Source organism: Capsicum annuum, chromosome 10 (assembly GCF_002878395.1).
Source record: "Capsicum annuum cultivar UCD-10X-F1 chromosome 10, UCD10Xv1.1, whole genome shotgun sequence".
In the NCBI taxonomy this organism is placed as follows: domain Eukaryota; kingdom Viridiplantae; phylum Streptophyta; class Magnoliopsida; order Solanales; family Solanaceae; genus Capsicum; species Capsicum annuum.
Window position 1 is genome coordinate 203,069,762 of NC_061120.1, and position 20,860 is coordinate 203,090,621.

Sequence of the window (20,860 nt, forward strand, 5' to 3'; positions counted from 1 at the left end):
AGGATTCTTGAATTTTGCCGAGAATAAAGGAATTCAATTAGGGAGTAAAAATCGAGTGTTGTGGGAGGATATGGGAGAGTAAAATACGAAAGAAAAAATTGTTGTGAGATGTATAATGTTTAAGAGAGGAAATTAAAAATAAAAAGATTTATGTAAATATTTTGAGATATGTATAAATATTTTACCAAATTGATATATTATGTAATAAGATAATTTTATTTAATGTACATATGCAGAAAAAAGAATTCGAGAAAAAAGGAATATTCCAAACGGCCTCTTGCAGAGTTCCCTGGGCAAACCCCAAAAAGTGTCTTGAAATCCTAGTTGGAATGAGCCTCAGATAAAGTGAGAGAGCCAGGAATTACCTAGTCCCATTACTACTTGGTGCATGACTACATTAGTGCGCCCCGCCCATGCCTCTTCGCACTTGGGTTGGTCCGTAAAATATAAGAAAATGTTTGTTTCATTTCGTCTCTAAAATATGTTCCCCTCTCTAATGAGCTTTTAGTTACTCATATTTAATGGCGGAGTCATAATTTTTATTGAAAAAATTTAAAAGTAAACATACAAACTAGTTGATGGGGTTCAACATCTACTATTTATACATAAAAAATATTTTTAACCATGTAAAAATAGTATTAAAATAATAAAATTTTTTGTTGAAGGGAATTCGGGTGAACCCCAAATGAAAGATGGCTCTGCCCTGCTCATACCTAGTGTTTATATCAACAATCAAGTTTGTTTGTTAGTTTTGGCCTTCGATTTTTAAATTTTTTTTAGTAGTCCATCTATCTAAGCATTCTCATTTTTGCTACATTCATCTTCTAATCGTGTGAATTCTTAACGGATCAATACTTCGCTGCATACAACATGTTTTGTTGGTCTAACAACCACTCTATAGAACTTACCTTTATATCTTGGCGACACATTCTTTAGCAAGTGACACATTCTTATCGCATATGACTATTATTACTACCTAGACAATTAGACATCCAACTCATAATCGCGACGACCCAATCACAAGAGCGGAGCTCTACCAACTGAGTTATATCCCCTAAGCCAATTGGAGCATGCATGAAGTAGTAGGATTATCATATTCAGGAGCGATTCATGCAGGCCTTCATTTCATTTACCCCTTCATATCTTTTTGAAATTAAATGTGATTTCTGATAGATTCTTGGCTCTGCTCAAGAAGCATAATGCAATATATAAATATTTAGTAATTAAAAGTTACTTTCCCACCCTAATGTAACGTTCTTCTCTTGTTGCACGAAAGTTGAGTGGTCGAAATAGAGCAGTTACGAGATCGAAATGCAAGTCTTGGAATTGCAATTAGCTATTGTATGTCCTTTTGACTGATGTTTCTAAAGTTTCTAAAAAAGAGTTTGTGGAGAATATACCTTATAATGATAAGCCCTCATTGTTATTTTCAGTGTTGCTAAAGAAAGTTTGTATGGATTTAATATACTAACATACTCCCCTTTTTTTATTTTATTTGGCTTCTATTGACCTGATGCGCTCACTAAGAAATCAATAATTAGATGTGTATTTTACTAAACTAACTCTAGTAATGATGTTTTGGACTCGAAATTTTACTAATCTCTTCGTTCCAAATTACTCGTCCCAAATTGAGATGACACATTGATTAAGAAAAATAATTAATAATATGGCTAGTTTATCATATTGCTCCTATTAAATGATGTTTATATTTTAATTTAAAGAAAAAGTAATTAATGTAAAGGGTAGAACATGAAAATTTTTTTTTGTCTGTTCTTAATTAATGAAAAAAAATAAGTAAAATGAGAAATTAAATTAAGAAATTTGGGACGAAGGGAGTACTACTTTATATAATCATTTAATATTAAGGGTGAAAAGGAAAAAATATACATAAAATTCTCTTCTGTTTTCATGAATTGGAAAAAAAATTAAAATAACTATATTTAGTAAGGAGACTTGTGAATTGAATTTATGAATTACTCCTAATTTACGGTAGGATTAAGACTTTTTGTATGTTGTGTATACTACTCTTAATTTTGCATTATTTTTTCTTTGTTACGGCTCAGCGGCTGTCATTTTGGTACATGTTTTCTCAAATTGTTTAAAAAATTATTTTATTTAAGAGAATTTATATGAAAAAAATCTCTCTATCCTTGGATAAGGTCATGTATACGTGGTACTTATCCGTGTCCTATTTATAAGATTACATTGGGATCGTTTGGTAGAGTATATAAGAATAATGTAAAATATGATGTCTTAATAATGTTTGTATTAGTAATGCTTGTGTTAGTTATACTTGCATTAGTTATGCTTGTATTTTTCTTATGTAATGTTTGGTTCGATATATTTAAAAAAAATGAATTACATAATTTCTAAAAAAAGATTTTTTTTTTTACATAATACCCTCAATATATATGTTGGAAAGGATGCAGAATTTTTTTTGAGGGGTAATAGGGTCTTTAAGCATGTTAATGCATGCATTAGATCCATTGCATTACTAATGTCATGAATTTTGAGGTATTAGTAATACACACCTTAATACACAATAGAATGTATAACTAAAGCTTGCATTAGTTATACATAGGGTAAAAAGGTATACCAAACAAGGTACTACTAATATACATTAAACTAATGCATTCAATAACATTTCAATACACTCTACCAAACGACCCCTAACTATTATTGTTTTCTTGTATTGTGCATCTTTGTCCCTGGTTGATTAATTGCTGCAGATCTTTTTGTTTCACAATACCATGTAGCTAGTCCAACATAGCAGAACAAAACTTACTGTTGGACAATAAAATTCTCGAGACCGAAAATAAATAACCGAGACAAAAAAAATACTGCAACAATCAATTTATTGATTTCAATGCGAGTATTACAATCTCTATGATTTCTCTGATTTGCCTTTTCAACTATAAATTCAAGGGCTTCGAGCTTGATCTTGAACTTTAACTTGAACTTGATGGATTTGATCTTGACTTGTGCTTGAATCCAAGGGCTTGGTAGCTTGTTCTTGAATCTTGCGGTCTTGATCTTGAGCTTGAGCTTGATTTACGGGTTTGATGAGCTTAATCTCGATTTGTACTTGAATTCAAGGGCCTTTGAGCTTGTTTTTGAATCTTGAAGTCTTGATCTTAAAGCTTGAACTTGTTCTTGAACCTTGAACTCTTGATCTTGAAATCTTGAGCTTGTTCTTGGACCTTGAACTCTTGATCTTGAAGCTTGATGAACTGATCTTGAATTCTTGAATTTGTAGAGAAATCTGCTGCTTTGATCCACGAGCTCTCTGTTGCTTCTAGTTAAACTTGTTCCTCCCTTTTCTGAATTATAAGACCTCTGTTTATAGTTGTAGGAAGTAGAGAGTCATGATAAACATGAACATCCTTTGACCAATTAGATTTAAGTGACATACATTTCTTATGGACTTTTAATTTATTGCATCATTTTGACACATGGCATGGTTCCATGGGCTCCTTCACTTGACTTAGCATGCCACATCATTTGACATGTGGCACCAAATTGGGCCTCTAGAACCTGATGACATCTTGAGCTTGCTAAAGTGGATTTAGTCATTTGTAGTCCAAATTAATGGATTAGCCCAATTGAGGTTTGGACTTTAATTAAATCCATATGTATTTGGACTTAACTAATTAATCTAATTATATTAATCTACAATATTTATTTGAGATTAATATATTTTAAATTTAATATTATCTAAATTTTGTACGAATTTGCATTTCATAAAATTTCATTATCCATAAAATGTCCCCTACTGGAAGAATTATCGAAATCACAATTTGTTGAAATTAAAGCCGAGTCTTGAAGTATTAATTAATAGCATGTCTTTAAAGTTCTAACTTTTGAGTATTAAAATACCAATGACGTGCCAATGATTGTACCCTTTTAAACAATATTGTCCAGGAGTAATATTTTAAACAAAAGTATTATCCAGGGGTAATATTTAGTTTAAACAATCATTTTAAACAAAAATGCCAATGACTGCCAACTTCACCTTTTTTAATATTTTAAGGTGACATTCACCAAGGCTATTTGATTCATGCATGGAGTTAAAGACATATTTTGTTTTTCAAATTCATATGGGATTAGGGAACTGTCGCCATTTGTACTAGTACTAATACTAGTCCTACTTGTATTGGATCGTATTAATCCTACTTGACTCAAATTTGAGCTCTTATCAGCCGATACCCACCGCCTTTAGACATCTATCAAGACCAATGATCTTGCACTTGTTGTGGCATAATTTCAAGAGCTTAGCAGGAGCTTCAAGTTCATTCAGCACGTTCAAGCTTCCATGACGAGGTATTCCTTTCCTCTCCTTTTTTTAATTTCTTCATTGTTTTCTCTTTGCACATCTAGATCCCTTTCTTTTCTTGCTCAAAATAATGCTTTTCATGCAAAAGCGTAATTATATGGTGCGAAGGAATGACTATTCGTTTCCGCTATAAGAAAAGATAAAAGGTAACTTCATGGTAGTCTTATGGTAAAGGTAAACGGTAACTTCATGGTAGTCTTATGGCAAAAGGTAAAAGGTAACTTCATGACAGTCTTGTGCCATATAGAGATGGCTACTCGTCCCCGCTATAAGAAAGGTAACTTTATGGTACTTTATGGTGCATAGGGATGACTACTTGTACCCGCCATAAGAAAGGTAAAAGGTAACTTTATGGTAATCTTACGGCGCATCAGTATGACTACTCATCCCCACCATAAGAAAAGGTAACTTTATGGTAATCTTACGGTGCATAGGGACAGCTTATTCGTCTCTGCCATAAGAAAGGGTAACCTTATGGTAATCTTATGGCGCATAGGGATGGCTACTCGTCCCCGCCATAAGAAAAGGTAATTTCATGAAGATTGGAAGGTAAACTCAAGAAGGTTTGAAGGATTTAAAGACTTCAACTTATAGATCAAAGAACCCCATGACTCCAACTTTCAAACTCTGAAAGCTTCTATATGGCAGACTTGAAGATTTCAACTTATAGTCGCAGAGCATCTGAAGACTTCAACTTGTAGACTTCGTGAACTTGCAGGTTTCAATATGGTGAAGTTGAAATCCCCAACATAAAGACTTAGTGAATTTGAAGACTTCAACTATCAGACTTCGTGAGCTTGCAGGCTCCAATATAGTAACTTGAAAGCTCCAACATGAAGTCTTAGTGAATTTGAAGACTTTTTATAGATCAAAGAACCCGATGACTCCAACTTTCAAACTCTGAAAGCTTCAAAATGACAGACTTGAAGACTTCAACTTATAGTCGCAGAGCATCTGAAGACTTCAACTTGTAGACTCCGTGAACTTGCAGGTTTTAATATGGTGAAGTTAAAATCTCCAACATAAAGACTTAGTGAATTTGAAGACTTCAACTTATATGCATAGGTCATTTGAAGACTTCAACTATCAGACTTCGTGAACTTGCAGGCTCCAATATGGTAACTTGAAATCTCCTACATGAAGACTTAGTAAATTTAAAGACTTCAACTTATATCCAAGAAGCTTATATTTCATAGGGATTTGCCCCCATTGAGTCACCAACACTTGGTGCAAGTCTGAAGATTGATGATGTTAAAAGTCTTTTGAAGACTGAATTTTTTGTATGAGGGAAAACATGTATTTTTTTTGACACTCATGCAACTGAACTCAGAATAAAATTCCAAGCGCCTACGTACCTCAATGAAGAGGATCAAGTCACAACGTAGTTCTGGGTGAGTGTTTTTTTTGTGTCCTAAGTTTTGCCTAGGCCGTCTCTTTTGAGGTTTTCAGCCTAGCGGACTTTTATTTATTTATTTTTTGAGCCGTACACAGTTTATACTCTTGCGGGCTAGGAGTAGACATGCAGTTTATACTCGTGCCTTAAGGAGTGTCATCTTCCTTCAAGGATAGTACTTCTTCAAGAACTTGGCATTGATGGGGCCAATCCTCACGCCATCTGCATCGACAAACTTGTAATCACCATTTGAATAGGCCTCTTATACAACATATGGTCCATCCCACTTCGGGGTGAATTTGCCCTCCGACTTACAAGAAGTGATAATGGGTCTTCTTATTGCAAGGACTTGATCTCCAACTTGGAAGCACCTCAAGCAAACTCTTTTATTGAAAGAACGAGATAGCCGAGCTTGGTGACATTCAAGATTTTGTTGAGCCTCCATCCTCTTCTCATCAAGAGCTTCTAACTCCGCAAGATGCAACTTAGCATTTTCTTCATCGGTGAGCCTTTTTTGAATATCCAGTCTCAAAGAAGGTATTTTATGCTCAAGTGGCAAGACCTCTTCAACTCCAAAAGCAAGTGAGTACGGAGTTGCTTGCGTCGGTGTACGGTAAGTTATCCTATACGCCCATAAAGCTTCTTCCATTTGCTCATGCCAGTCTCGTTTGGACTTGGAGACGACTTTCTTCAGCAAGTTGCATAACGTCTTATTGAACGCTTCGGCTAAACCATTGGTGGTAGCATGGTACATAGAAGACTTGTGCTACTTGAAACCAAAGAGATCGAAGATTTTTTTCATCGGCTTATTATTAAATGGCTTTCCATTGTCAGTTATTATGTACTGAGAAATTCCAAAGAGGTAGACGATATTCACTCGAATAAAGTTTGCAATATTTTCTTTCTTTACTTCCTTGAGAGCAACAACTTCAGCCCATTTCGAGAAGTAATCTGTCGCGGCCAAGATGTATAGGTGTCCACTAGAAGATTTTGGTAGTGGACCAACAACATCCATTCCCCAAGCATTGAATGGCCAAGATGCTACAGTTGGATGTAGTACCTCTGGAGGTTGATGTATGAAATTTGCATGGAATTGACAAGCTTTGCATTTTCTAGCATAGTCTAAACATTCTTTCACCATCGTTGGCCAATAATATCCCATCCTTTTAATGTGAAAATAAAGCTTCGGCCCAGACTGATATAATCTACAAACTCCCGAGTGCACTTCTTACAAGGCTTGGATTGTTTCTTCCTCTGCCAAATACCGTAAGAGTACTCCTTCAAATAATCTTCGGTACAATGTGTCTTTGTAGTAAAGAAAGTGAGGTGCACGAGACGAATGCCAGTCTTTCTCCTTGGATCTTCTGGAAGTATCCCATAACACAAGTAGTCGATGATAGGTTGTCGCCAATTTACCTTTACAGCTTCAAAAATAGCGACGAGGTATTAAACCTTACCTTTTATATCCTCATCCTCATTTGATGGCGGTACGACCCATTCTTGAAGGATAGCAACTCGTGTCTGATTTGGAAGAGTTAGAGTTGAGGTTAAAGCAACTAGGGCATCAACTTGCTTATTTTCTTTCCTTGGCACATGCTGGAGGGTTACTTGTCCAAGCCATCCCATCAACTTTCGTGCATAATCATGATATGGTCTTAACTCAGGCTTTCTGACTTCATAACTTCCCAACAACTGCTTTATCACTAATTGGGAGTCACCAAAAACTTGTAATTGCAGTTGCTTCATATCGACAGCCATCTCTAGCCCGAGTATGAGCGCTTGATACTCAACAGCATTATTGGAGCAACAATTCATCAAGGTAAAAGAGTAGGGGATGACCTCTTCTTGTGGAGTGACAAATATTATGCCAGCACCAGCTCCGTATCGATGTGCAGCACCATCAAAGTACATCTTCCATGGGGATCTAACTTCAACAACCATTACATCTTCATCAGGGAGTTCATCGCTCAGCTCCCAGTCATCAGGTATCGGTTGATCTGCCAAGAAGTTAGCCAATGCTTGTCCTTTCACAGTTTTTTGGGGAACGCACACAATCTTAAACTGTTGAAATTGAAGGTACCACCTTGCAAGTCGGTCACTTAGGACTGGTTTTGATATCACAAACTTGATGGGATTTACCCTAGACACGAGACGTACAACATGAGCTTGAAAGTAGTGTTTCATCTTTTGGATAGAGAAAGCCAATGCCAAACATAACTTTTTAATTGGAGAATACTTCAGCTCATTTGGTGTCATCATTCTGCTCAGATAGTAAAGTGAGTTTTCTTTGCCTTTACTATTTTCTTGAGCGAGTAGTGCTCCAACTGACCTCTCTTGTGCCTCGATGTAGAGTATCAATGGTTTTCCAGGTATGGGTGCCGCAAGAATTGGTGGCTTCATTAAGTATGATTTGATACTCTCAAAGGCGTTACTACAAGCTTGGTCCCATTCAAAGGGAGTATCCTTCTTCATGAGATGACTAAATGGTTGACATTTTCCGGCCAAGTTTGAGATGAACCTCCTTAAATATGCTAGCCTTCCTTGAAGGTTTTTTAACCTATGAATGTTTCGAGGCTCGGGCATCTTTAAAATTGCATCAAACTTACAGTAACTCCAAAGGCACACTTTAATGGATTCATCCTAAGTTGATATCTTCGAAGTAACTCGAACACCATTCTTACATCTTTTAAGTGGTCATCTCTTTTTCTTGACTTCACCACTAGGTCATCCACGTAGCATTCAATATTCTTGTAGAGTAGGCTGTCAAAGATGTTTTGCATAGCCCGTTGATAAGTGGCGCTAGCGTTCTTCAAACCAAAAGGCATCACCTTGTAGCAATAAATACCTTTGGGCGTACAAAATGCAGTGAGCTCTTTATCTTTTAGCGCCATGCGGATTTGGTTGTAACCGGATAAACCATCCATGAAGGACATTGCTTCATAACCAGTGGTGGAATCAATCATTAGCTCTGGTATGAGGATTGGGAAATCATCCTTAGGACATGCATTGTTGAGATCTCGAAAGTCGACACAAACTTAAATTTGGCTATTCTTCTTCCGTACTGGAACAATACTTGAAATCCATGTGGGATATTTGACTTCGCGAATAAAGCCAGCTTCAATGAGTTTGTTAACTTCATTTTCAATCAGTGGAACCAACTCTGGCCTAAAGCGCCTTTGAACTTGCTTAACAGGACGAGCACCATTCTTGACTGCCAACTGATAGACCGCTACTTTCGGATCTAAGCCAGGCATTTTCTTATAACTCCAAGTGAAGACATCCATATATTCTTTGAGTATATTCATATACGCGATTTCTTCCTCCATCTTTAGAAAAGCACTCAGGTAAGTTGGTCTTCGGTCTTCATCAGTTCCAAGGTAACTTCTTTCAAGGGATCTATTATGGCCTTCACTCCTTCTTCAAGTTGATATGGAGCATCTCCAGCATCTTCCTCCTCTTGAGGTTCATCGTCGTTGATGGATATGTGGTGGCACCAGAAAATATCTTTCATCTCTTCATCAACCTTCATTTGAGATGAGGCCTCATTTTTATTCTGGGCCGTAACATGATATGAAGAGCTAACACTTTGTTCATCTTCCTCACATTCCTTGGTATAAACCACAGTATGAGCCTTTTCTTTTAACACCTTGTTGCATGAAACTACCAGTTTCGTCTGTTGCTTTATTCTAGAAAGAATAAAACTTTGGAAATCCTTTTGAGTTGTAGGCGAGGAGTGCACTGTCATATTTTGATAACTTCTACGATGCTTGTTACTTCTCTTCTTATTTAGAGGACCCAACCTCTCAAATACAGAAGTTCTTGCGGTTGATTCTCCAAGTCTTTCAAAGACAGAAGGCCTTTTGTTGGATGCGGTAGACTCCTCTTCTACAGTGATGTAGTTACTAACCGCCCTTCTTATGGAGATGCAAATTGGAGGTGGCTGTGTGTATCCTAGGCCTTCATGTGCCTGTCTCGTTGTACTTTCCGACGGAATTTTACCTAACCTTGATGGCTCATTAGGATTATATCTAGCCTTTATAAATAAATTGTATGCATTTAGGTTGAAGCCCTCCTTTGTTCGCTTCGTAGGGAGTGTTATATCTTGTGGCGGATTTTGAGCTACAGCTAGCCTTGAGGATGGATTTATCGCATCAATCTTCCTAATAGGTAAATTTAGCCCATTTTGCACATTATCTTGGGCATCAGATGGGTGATCTTTCTCTTTCTTTACCTTTGGCACGTAGCGAAGAACATGAGTTGCCTTCTTTTTCATAGGAGCGACACTTTCTTCATTTGAAGTGGAGAGAGGCTTCTTAGTCGCGACCTTTTCAATAGTCACCACGGCCTTCTTGTCTGCAAGATCATCACACTTGGTATTGGTGACATCATCAACCCTTTTCTCATCCACAACATGCTTCTTTAAGTAGAATTTTGCATCGATAAAATGTGACTCAGCTTTAGTGAATGGATTTTCATCGGTAATTATCTTTCTTTCCACTCCGCCTTCGAGGTACTTCAAGCATTGATAGTAAAAGGATGAGATAATTTTGTTCCCGTGCACCCAAGGCCTACTGAGCAATATATTGTATGAAGTTTTGGCATCGATTACATGCATCAATGGGTTTGATTGAAAATAATCCATACGAATCCCCAACTTGATACATCCCATGGCCCTCTGGCCCCCTTGATTGAAGCCTTGGATCATTATACGACTTTCGTCCAAATTGCTAGTAGCGATGCCACGTTCCTTCATTGTGCGGATAGGCATGATATTGACTCCAAAACCCTCATCTATCAAGATTCTATTGATTTTCTTTTCTAGAATTTGACCCACCATGTATAAGGGACGGTCGTGTAGGGCCTCACCAAGCAGAAGATCGTTATTTATGAATATGATTTTTGTATCACACATATGTGCCTCTTCGCCAAGAGTTTCAGCAAGCTTTTCAGAATGTGAAGGAACCTCCATGGGTAAATTCTCACCCTTTGCATCCTCTTTGACGGTATTAAAACAAGACGTCTCAAGGTTGACTTGGGCAGTTGAAACCAACTCGATAAGAATTCCTCAAAAGTCACCGAACACCGAGGTTTTTGGTGGTGAAGCTCTGTCACCCTCATTTTCTTTGGGAATTCAACCAACTTCTATTTTCTTAGTTTCTTTACCATTCTCCTTCTGGTTGGCTGCTTGGACGACTCCTTTCGCAGACTCATCCTCCTGCGTCTGTGCCTCGTCACCAGAGTCCAACCTTCATCATTGCTTTCGTCAACTGAAGACCTGTCAGGCTCTAATATTTTCTTATTATGCTCTTCGACATATATTTGGACTGGGTCGAGCGAGCCAAAATTAATAGAGATTGATGAGAACTGGTCGTCTCTTTGTCAAAGAAGATCTTCTTCTCTTTTACCAGTTGCATGACTTTATCTTTAAAGACAAAGCACTTTTCCAGAGAATGACTTACGAGCCTATGATATTTGTAATAATTAGGGTCATTGGTCCTTCTAGCTTATTTGGGATGCTTCATCTCTGTGAGTTCAATATGCTCAAGGAGTTCATCAAAAATCTCAGCAACATCAGAATCAAGGAAGGGATATTCCCTTTCTTGCATCTCCTTTAAGTTTTCTGATTCGGACATGCTCCAGAAGTTGTCTTCACACTTTGCTTCTTGCTTACCTTTGTGGTGACGTTCACAGGAGACACATTAACATTCATGGACTCTTTATTTTCATTTTTGGTAACAAACTTGCCCTATCTTTTGGGTTCCTGCTTTTCCTTTCCCCTTCGAGGGTTATGAATAGGTACTCCTTCCTTTCCAGCAGAAGACATGTTCAACTCCATGTCGTGAGCACGAGTAGATAACTCTTCAAAGGATTTTGGTTTAATTCCTTGCAAGATGTAGAGAAGCCCCCAGTGCATTCCTTGGATGTACATCTCTATTGTAGAAGTTTCATTGAGCCTATCTTTGCAGTTTAGAATAGCATTTCTCCTTCGATTGATGAAGTCGATGACTGGCTCATCTTTTTTTTACGGAGTATTTGTGAGCTATATCATGCTCATTGTACGCCTTGTGCTATAAAACCGATTTAGGAACTCGTTTTCCAATTGCTCCCAACTATCGATGGAGTTAGGCTTGAGGTCCGTATACCAATCAAAGGCATTTTCCTTTAGGGAACGAACAAAATGCTTGACAAGATAGTCACTGTAAGTTCCAGCATTATTACATGTCTCAATAAAGTGTGCGACATGTTGTTTCGGATTACCTTTGCCCTCAAATTGTTAAAATTTTGGGGGTTGATAGCCGCCAAGCATTTTGAGGCTATCTATTCTCGCAGTGTAGGGCTTGACATATGCAAGGGAAGACTTGGTGAGAACATCATATTTGTCTTTGAGGGTCCCTTCAATAAATTCCCTCAATTGCCCAATCGGGATCATTCCTTCAGCAGAAACTTGCACCTCTTTAGTTGGTGGTGTTTGTTTCATAGGATTTTCTATCTCATGAACCTCTGGAGCTTTTCTTGGTACATGGCTAGATTCTTCATCTATCAAGTCTTTCACCCTATCTACTATTTTATCAATCCTAACCTCTTGATTCTAAACATAGTTGGTCAGGCCTTCAATTGCCTTTGTCAGATTCGCAAGCTGCTCCTCCATAGACGAGGCATCAGTTACCATTGCTTGCCTGATCACTAGAGACGTCGGAGAGTAACATGCATTATCGCGTAGGTTGATCTTCGAAATGTTTAACTTATGCGGTGTAAGTGGAGATGACGCGTTTGTTGAACGACCATCGCTCTTTGTGCCAGAGTATTTAGAACCAGAATGCTCAAGTAGAGCAAGAGTCTTCTTAAGCGATTCCGCGACAATGCTTTCTCCTTCCGAAGCACTTGTATTGGACTTCATTCTTTTTGAGGTTGAAGATCCAAAAACTGGAGTTGGCGCGGACGACACTAGATGTGTTTGTTGTCCTAGCAAGCCTGCCTTGCTCCTTGTGACAACTCTTAAACTTCCCAAAGTAACACCAAGGATGCTTTCCACTTCAGCAGAGAACCTTGAATCAGCAGCCTTGGAAGCAGTTGATTGAAAGTTGATCTTCTTGGAAGGCATTTCAGCGTTCTTAATCTTCAAAGTCTGAAAATTTGAGATGAGAGGTAGAGATCGTCCCACTGGTTGTGCCAGAATTTGTTGGACAGTAAAATTCTTGAAATCGAAAATAAATAATCGAGACAAGAAAAATACGCAACAATCAATTTATTGATTTCAATGCAAGTGTTACAATCTCTATGATTCCTCTTATTTGCCTTTTCAACTATAAATTCAAGGGCTTCGAGCTTGATCTTGAACTTTAACTTGAACTTGACGGATTTGATCTTGACTTGTTCTTGAATCCAAGGGCTTGGTAGCTTGTTCTTGAATCTTGTGGTCTTGATCTTAAACTTGAGCTTGATTTGCGGGTTTGATGAGCTTGATCTCGACTTGTACTTGAATTCAAGGGTCTTTGAGCTTGTTCTTGAATCTTGAAGTCTTGATCTTGAAGCTTGAACTTGTTCTTGAACCTTGAACTCTTGATCTTGAAATCTTGAGCTGGTTCTTGAACCTTGAACTCTTGATCGTGAAGCTTGATGAATTGATCTTGAATTCTTGAATTTGTAGAGAAATCTGCTGCTTTGATCCACGAGCTCTCTGTTGCTTCTTGTTAAACTTGTTCCTCCCTTTTCTGAATTATAAGGTCTCTATTTATAGTTGTAGGAAGTAGAGAGTCATGATAAACATGAACATCCTTTGACCAATCAGATTTAAGTGACATAACATTTCTTATGGGCTTTTAATTTAATGTATCATTTTGACACATGGCATGGTCCCATGGGCTCCTTCACTTGATTTAGCATGCCACGTCATTTGACATGTGACACCAAATTGGGCCTCTAGAACATGATGGCATCTTGAGCTTGCTAAAGTGGGCTTAGTCATTTATAGCCCAAATTAATGGGTTAGCCCAATTGATGTTTGGACTTTAATTAAATCCGTATGTGTTTGGACTTACCTAATTAATCCAATTATATTAATCCACAATATTTATTTGGGATTAATATATTTTAAATTTAATATTATCCGAATTTTGTACGGATTTGTATTTCATAAAATTTCATTGTCCACACTTACTAGAGGATTAGTTAATTAATTTGCCATTAATAAACGAAAAAAGTGTCAAAATATCTTTAAATTATGTGAAATTGAATAAAATTGTTCTCCTCTAATAGTTTGATTCAAAAATTTCTTAACAACGGTAAGAATACATTTGGACCTCACTGTTAACGAAGGACATCTTTGATCCTTTCTCCTTTAATAAATGTGATTCTCAAATCTCATAGTATACACCTTATGTTTTAAAATAGAAGCTAAAACAAGATTAAAGTAAAAGGAGTAAAAGAGGCGAGAGAGAAAACAAGCAAGCAAAGTTTAATGTATTTGTTTCTTTCACCTTTTGTTGATATTTTTCAATGCAGGGTGTTGTTATTTATAACCAACTAGACATTGAAGAGCCCGTGTTTATGTGAAACAAATACAATTTAGATAATTAATTATTAAAATAATTTTAATTTTTAATTACTATGATTTATTATACTTTTTCTTCTATTTCAATTTAAATGACATTGATATAATTTCGAAAGTCATCCTATATAGTACTAATATAATTTCAATAGTCAATCAAATGTTTTATGTTTGACATATCATTTTGTGTCTATTTTATGAAATATTATTAATTTTCTAATGCGACCATAATAATTAATTAGGGGGTGATACAATAAAATCACGATTGAAGAAGCGAAGAAGACATGTCTTAAATGACTTATAACCACTAATTAGAAGTGATATAATAAAACTACTATAAAAAATACTTGTGAAAAAAAGCATAAATGGACCTCATATAAGATATTAAATTAATTTAAAAAATTAAATATTAATTTATTATTTTATATTTATTTTATATTTTTTAATTAAATATTATAATTTTTTATACTTAAATAACCTATAGTTATTAATTATGAGTAATATAATAAAATTACGATTGAACCAGCTGAAGCAAATAGAACATATCGAAGACGTGCTGCTTATTATAAAGCAGAATACATGTTTGCAAATAAAGTAACTTAAGAATATAATAGCAAGCCATTTTTTGGCATCAAACATGTAGCCCACGTGACATCCAAATCCTCAACACCTTAATTTTAGTGAGAAATCATGAAGACTGTTGTAGATTTTGACGCCTCCCATAACATAGAAACAGACACATACTAATAAAATAGGAAGCTGCTCGAGCTAGACATTTCGCAGCAGTTAGGTATGCAATAATTCAATTGGTCATAGAATAATTAATTAACATAGTCCAAAAATCGGGAGATTTAATCAAATAAAATAAATAATTTTTTTTGTTTGCTCTTCATTTTGTGCTCGGTGTTCATACTGGAGTCTGACTAATTCAAATTTGTATCGAAAAGTCCCACTATGAACGGTAAATGGCTCCCTACCAAAGGCAACTCTATACCTAGAACTTGAAATTTGAATTCAAGATTGCAGCTTAACGATGGAGGAGTACTTATCACTCTATCATAATCTTGGTAAATAAAACTAATAATCTAGTCTGCATAAGAATTTAGTTCTCTCATATGCTGTTTTTATGTCATGTATAGTCTGATTATTAGTCAAATTGAACTAATAATTCTGCTTCTTTTTTTTTTTTTTTCTAATTACTCCAGTTTATATGAAAAGTTCAAGTGGAGATGCTAGTAGTATTTTTTACCAATTGAGCTTTTAGTTACTTGTACCTAGTGTTTATTGTTCAGTCTTTAAAATATCGAAATACACATGCATATAAATAAATATATAAATTTGAGCGCCAACAAAATTTAGAATTATCTCTAACAAAGTTTAATGTATTTGTTTCATTCACCCTTTTGTTCATATTTTTCAATGCATGGGTGATTATTTACCGCCAATATATATTTGGGGATAAAGTTATTTGACTTAAGAACAGACTAAAATTAGTAGCAGTAATTTTTGGACATCAAACATGTAGCCCACAAGGCATTCAAATCCTCAACACCTTAATTTTAGTGACAAATCATCAAAACTGTAGACTTTGACGCCTCCCATAACATAGAAACAGACACATAATAAAATAGGAAGTTAATTTTTTTCTTACTGATTAATGGTGCTTGAGCTACACAATTTGCAGTATTTAATACAATAATTCAATTGGTTATAGAATATTTAATAACATAGTCCAACAGTCGGGAGATTTAGTCAAATAGAATAAATAATTTTATTCTTTTTATATTCATCCGGTGTTCGATGCTCAAATTGGAATTTGATTAATTCGAATTCATGTGAAAAAGTCCCATTATGAACGGTAAGTGACTCTCAAACAAAGGAGACTCTATACTTAGGACTCAAATCTAAGACCGTTGCTTAATGATGGAGGAGTACTTATCACTCTATCATAATCTTTGATGGTAAATAAAACTAATAATCTAGTCAACACAAAAATTTAGTTCTCTCATATTCTGTTTTATGTCATGCAGAGTCTGATTAATATTAGTCAAATTGAACTAATTACTGTTTTTTTTCTAATTAGTTTATATGAAAAGTTCAATGGAGATGCTACTAGTTTATATGAGTGAAACGAAATTTAGGATTATCTCTAGCAAAGTTAAATGTATTGTTTCTTTCACTCTTACATATTTGAAGATAAAATTATGACAAAAATTCAGATATGGGTAACTTTTAGTCTATAATTATAAGGCATGGTTAAAATTTGCATAATTACAAACATAGATATACCTTAAATTCCTCCCTTTCTCTCCCTTTCTCACCTCTCTCCTTCTCTCTCTCATCTCTCTCCCCTTCCTCCATTCTCTTTCTCACCTCTCTCCTCATTCTCTCTCCCATCTCTCTCCCCTTCCTCCATTCCCATCCCTCTATCTTGCTTCCCCCTATCTTTCTCATTCTTTTATTTTTTATAATTTCAAGAATCGTATATTTGTATATACACTATGCAAAATGTATATATACACATTCAATATACATTCTGCAAATGTATACATATACAGATATATAGTTATTTAATATACACTATGATAATATACAAACATTTAGATAGACAATTGAAAAAAAAATAAAAATTAGATGTACATATACAATTAACAACTTATACATATATGACTTATACAATTGACATATACAATTGACAAGTATGACTTATACATATACGACTTATACACTTACATCATATATACAATTAATATACAACTTATACATATACACATATATAATTGACACATAATATACAATTGATAATAATTTAGTTGAATTAAGAAAATCTTCTACGAAAAAATATAGTAAATATGTAGGGAAAAACACAAAATATAAGAAAATTTGGAAGAAGAAATAGAAAGAAAAATATTCTTTAATATATATTAGCATAAACTTTGAGATCTGTTGAATTAGGAGGAATACATACTGCCGCTAAAAATGTCCAATAAAAAAATGACTTATTGCCACTAAACATTTCAATCAACTAAGAGATAAAATAAAAAATTAATTATGAGAGAGAGAGTTTTACTTGCCTTTAATATATATATTAACCATATTCTGTAATTTTTAAAAATTATTAACTTTGAATTGTAATTTTTTAAAGCATGAACCATATCATGTAATTAATAAATTATGTTATCTAGTGTAATTTTTTCTAAAAGAAATTATTTGAGTTTAGTAAGAATAAGCAATAATAGTAGCAGTCATTTTTGGGCTTCAAGCATGTAACCCACATGGCATCCAAATCCTTTTTTTTAACAGAAGTCCACCATTGTGGATTATGGGGTTAAGGCAATGGCCTTAACTTGTTTATTATCAAATAACATAAGTACATGGAGGAGGACATAGACCATAGCCTCCGGAATAAGATGAGAGAAACAAAGTGTTATTCTAGAGGACATCTCTTTCTTCGAAGAGATCTGACAGTAAGACAAAAAATATGCTATATACTTGGTTAGCATAATTATATAAAAATATATACTAAGCACCATTAATAACAAAATGGTTACTCTTTATCTTGAATCTGAAATTTGGTATACCAAGCTTTTCTAGATTCAAAAAGACTTTGGAAGAATCCGATAGTAGGTTGACAGAATTCATGATAATATTATCGGGAATAGATTTACCATAGTTAGCCAAGAGATCAGCAAGTTTGTTTCCCTCTCTATAAGTATGAACAAAAACAAAATTGGCTTTGCTAGAGATTTGAATAATATGATCAATGATGTAGTAAATCTGCCACGGTGGTTTTATTTTGTTGTTAATCATATCGATAATTATTTGTGAATCAGCCTCGATGATAACATTAGATTATCTCATGCTGATGCAAATATTGATGCCTTGGAGAATGGTTTTGACCTCTGCTACGTTATTACTGCATATCCCATAGTTCTCAGCAAAGGCCAAAACAAACAACCCTCACTATTTCTGATAATTCCTCCACCACCTGCACTGCCCGGGTTGCCTTTACTGCTTCCGTCTGTATTGAGTTTGATCCATCCACTGATTAATTTACTGATAACAACTTGTTTGGCCAACTCAACATATTTACACAAATCAATCCAGTTAGTAGAAAAATTAAAGCCAGGAAAGTGACAATTAAGAAGCATTATCATTATATTGCAAACCTATCTAATAAATGGATCTGGAAGACATATGTCCATTCTCAAACTTTGCCTTACATCTACTCTTTCAGATTTCCCAGCAAATAATGGAAGGTAAACATTAAATAAATGAAGCATAAATTTTGTTCTTAGTTTCAGAAAGCCACCACGACATAAGGATCTGTCTAATGTCTCCAAATCTAATGGTAATGCCATATGTTTGTCTAAAATAAGGCCAAACTTGTTCGACAATATTTCTTTGACAAAAAAAAATAAAGAGAATTCTCTTCTTTGTGGATTAAACAACAACACATAGAAGGATTATTAACTTTAAATCTCCTCACTGCAACATCAGTAAGAATATTATCATGAATCAATCTAAGAATAAAAAAGGAGATTTTGACTGGGAGCCTCTTATGCAATATCATAGAGGACGTAAAGGAGTAAGTTCTTTGAGTCCTTAACTTATGCCAAGCTGTCTTACAAGAGAAAAATCCTTTAGTATCAATAGTCTAAATCGGCCAGTCATCATAGTTATAATGGATATCCACCTGTTTAATATCATTAACAATATAGAAAGGAAGCTCCTCAATGAGTTTTGGGATGTTCCAGCCCCTCTCATAAAAAAAATGATTCACCATGATTCTTTTAGAAACATTAGTATAATTAATTAGTTTAGCAAGCGCACCTTTGGCAGTCCAGTTATCCCACCAAAATGAGATATTTTCTTTGTCGATTTTCCAAAGAATGATGTTTTCATGATCATCTTTGATATTCATGAACCTTTTCCAATTATGAGATTGCCCATAAGAGCATTTCTTGCAAACGAGATACTTTCTTTTACAGTATTTAACATTCAAAAAGTCCTGAAGCAAATTATGATTAGTCCTAAAATTCCACCAAGCCTTGGTAGAGAAGGTATAACAAACATCCTTTAAGGATCTTACTCCAATACCACCCTCTAGAGTAGGAAAGCAAAGATCTTCCCAAGCTATCCAATGATGTTTGTTCTTATTGTCCTTATATCCCCAAAAGAAATTAACAATTATTTTCTTAATTCGGGATAGAACAGTCTTAGGGGATATAATACAGACAATAAATGAAGAGGAAGGGAATAGAGGACAGATTTGATAAGGGTGGCTTTACCTCTAAAAGAAAGTAGTTTATCTTGCCATCCTTGTAATTTTTTGAATACTTTAGCAACCATGTTATTGTAATAGACAATCTTATTTTTTCTTTATAAATGGAACAACCAAGATAATTCAACGAGAATTGAAGTTGAGAGAATCCAGTTATGTTTTGAACATCAATTATGCAGTCAACTGGAAAGCCTGAAGACACTAAAAAACCTGATTTTCTTTTATTGATCATTTGCCCAGAAATCTTTTCATGGTATACAATTATGACATCATTAAGTTGAGAAAAGAAAGATCACCTGAGAAAAATAAACAGTGTCGGTAGCATAACATAAATGAGTAATTAGGGGTCCCTTTTTATCACAAGAGTATGGGATAAAGCCTTCATTAGGGAGGTTAGGTAGAATAATAGAGAGAATTTCAGTACTAATAATAAAAAATAAAAGGAATAAGGGATCTCCTTGTTTTAAACCTCTACTAGAGTTGAAGCAGCCATGTCTGGTAGAATTTAAATTGATGGAATACCAAACATTAGAGATGAGTCTCCAAATTCTGTCAATCTATAAGTTAGAAAAATCCATTCTCCTCATGACTGAACAAAGAAACTCCCAGTCCACCCTGTCATAGGCTTTTACCATATCCAATTTTAAAATAATATTACCGTATTGAGGGGACTGATTAATATTGTAAACCATTTCATGAGTCAAGATTATGTTTTTTGGGATGGACCTCCCTTTAATGAAACTATTTTGGTAGGGAGAAACAAGTCTCTGCATCATAGGAGTTAGTCTCTGACTCATAAGTTTGGAAATGATTTTATTAGAAAAGTTGCTAAGACTAATAGGTCTAAGTTCAGAAAAATACTGAGGTGACTCAGTTTTAGGAATCATAATAAGACAAGTATGAGTAAGTGATATGGGAAGAGGGGTGCCTACAAAAAAATCAAGAATCATGTGAAAAAGGTCCTCTTTGATAATATCCCAGCATGTATGGTAGAATTTACCAGAAAAAACATATGGCCTCAGTTCACTGTGTGTGCTCATAAAGAAAATTTAATCCTTCTATTCATCTATGGAGGGTGGGGCCAACATTAGAGTGTTGTCCTCATCATTTATTATCTTCAGAATGCAATTCATGATACTGTCATCCAAAAGGATATCTTCCTTAGTGAATTATTTCAATGAATTTGATAGATTGTTGAGCAATACTATCATCACCACTAATCCAGTTGTCGTGCTCATCATGTATGCTTGTGAGATTTAGCCTGTTTTTCCTCCCTTTCACAATAGAATGAAAGAACTTCGA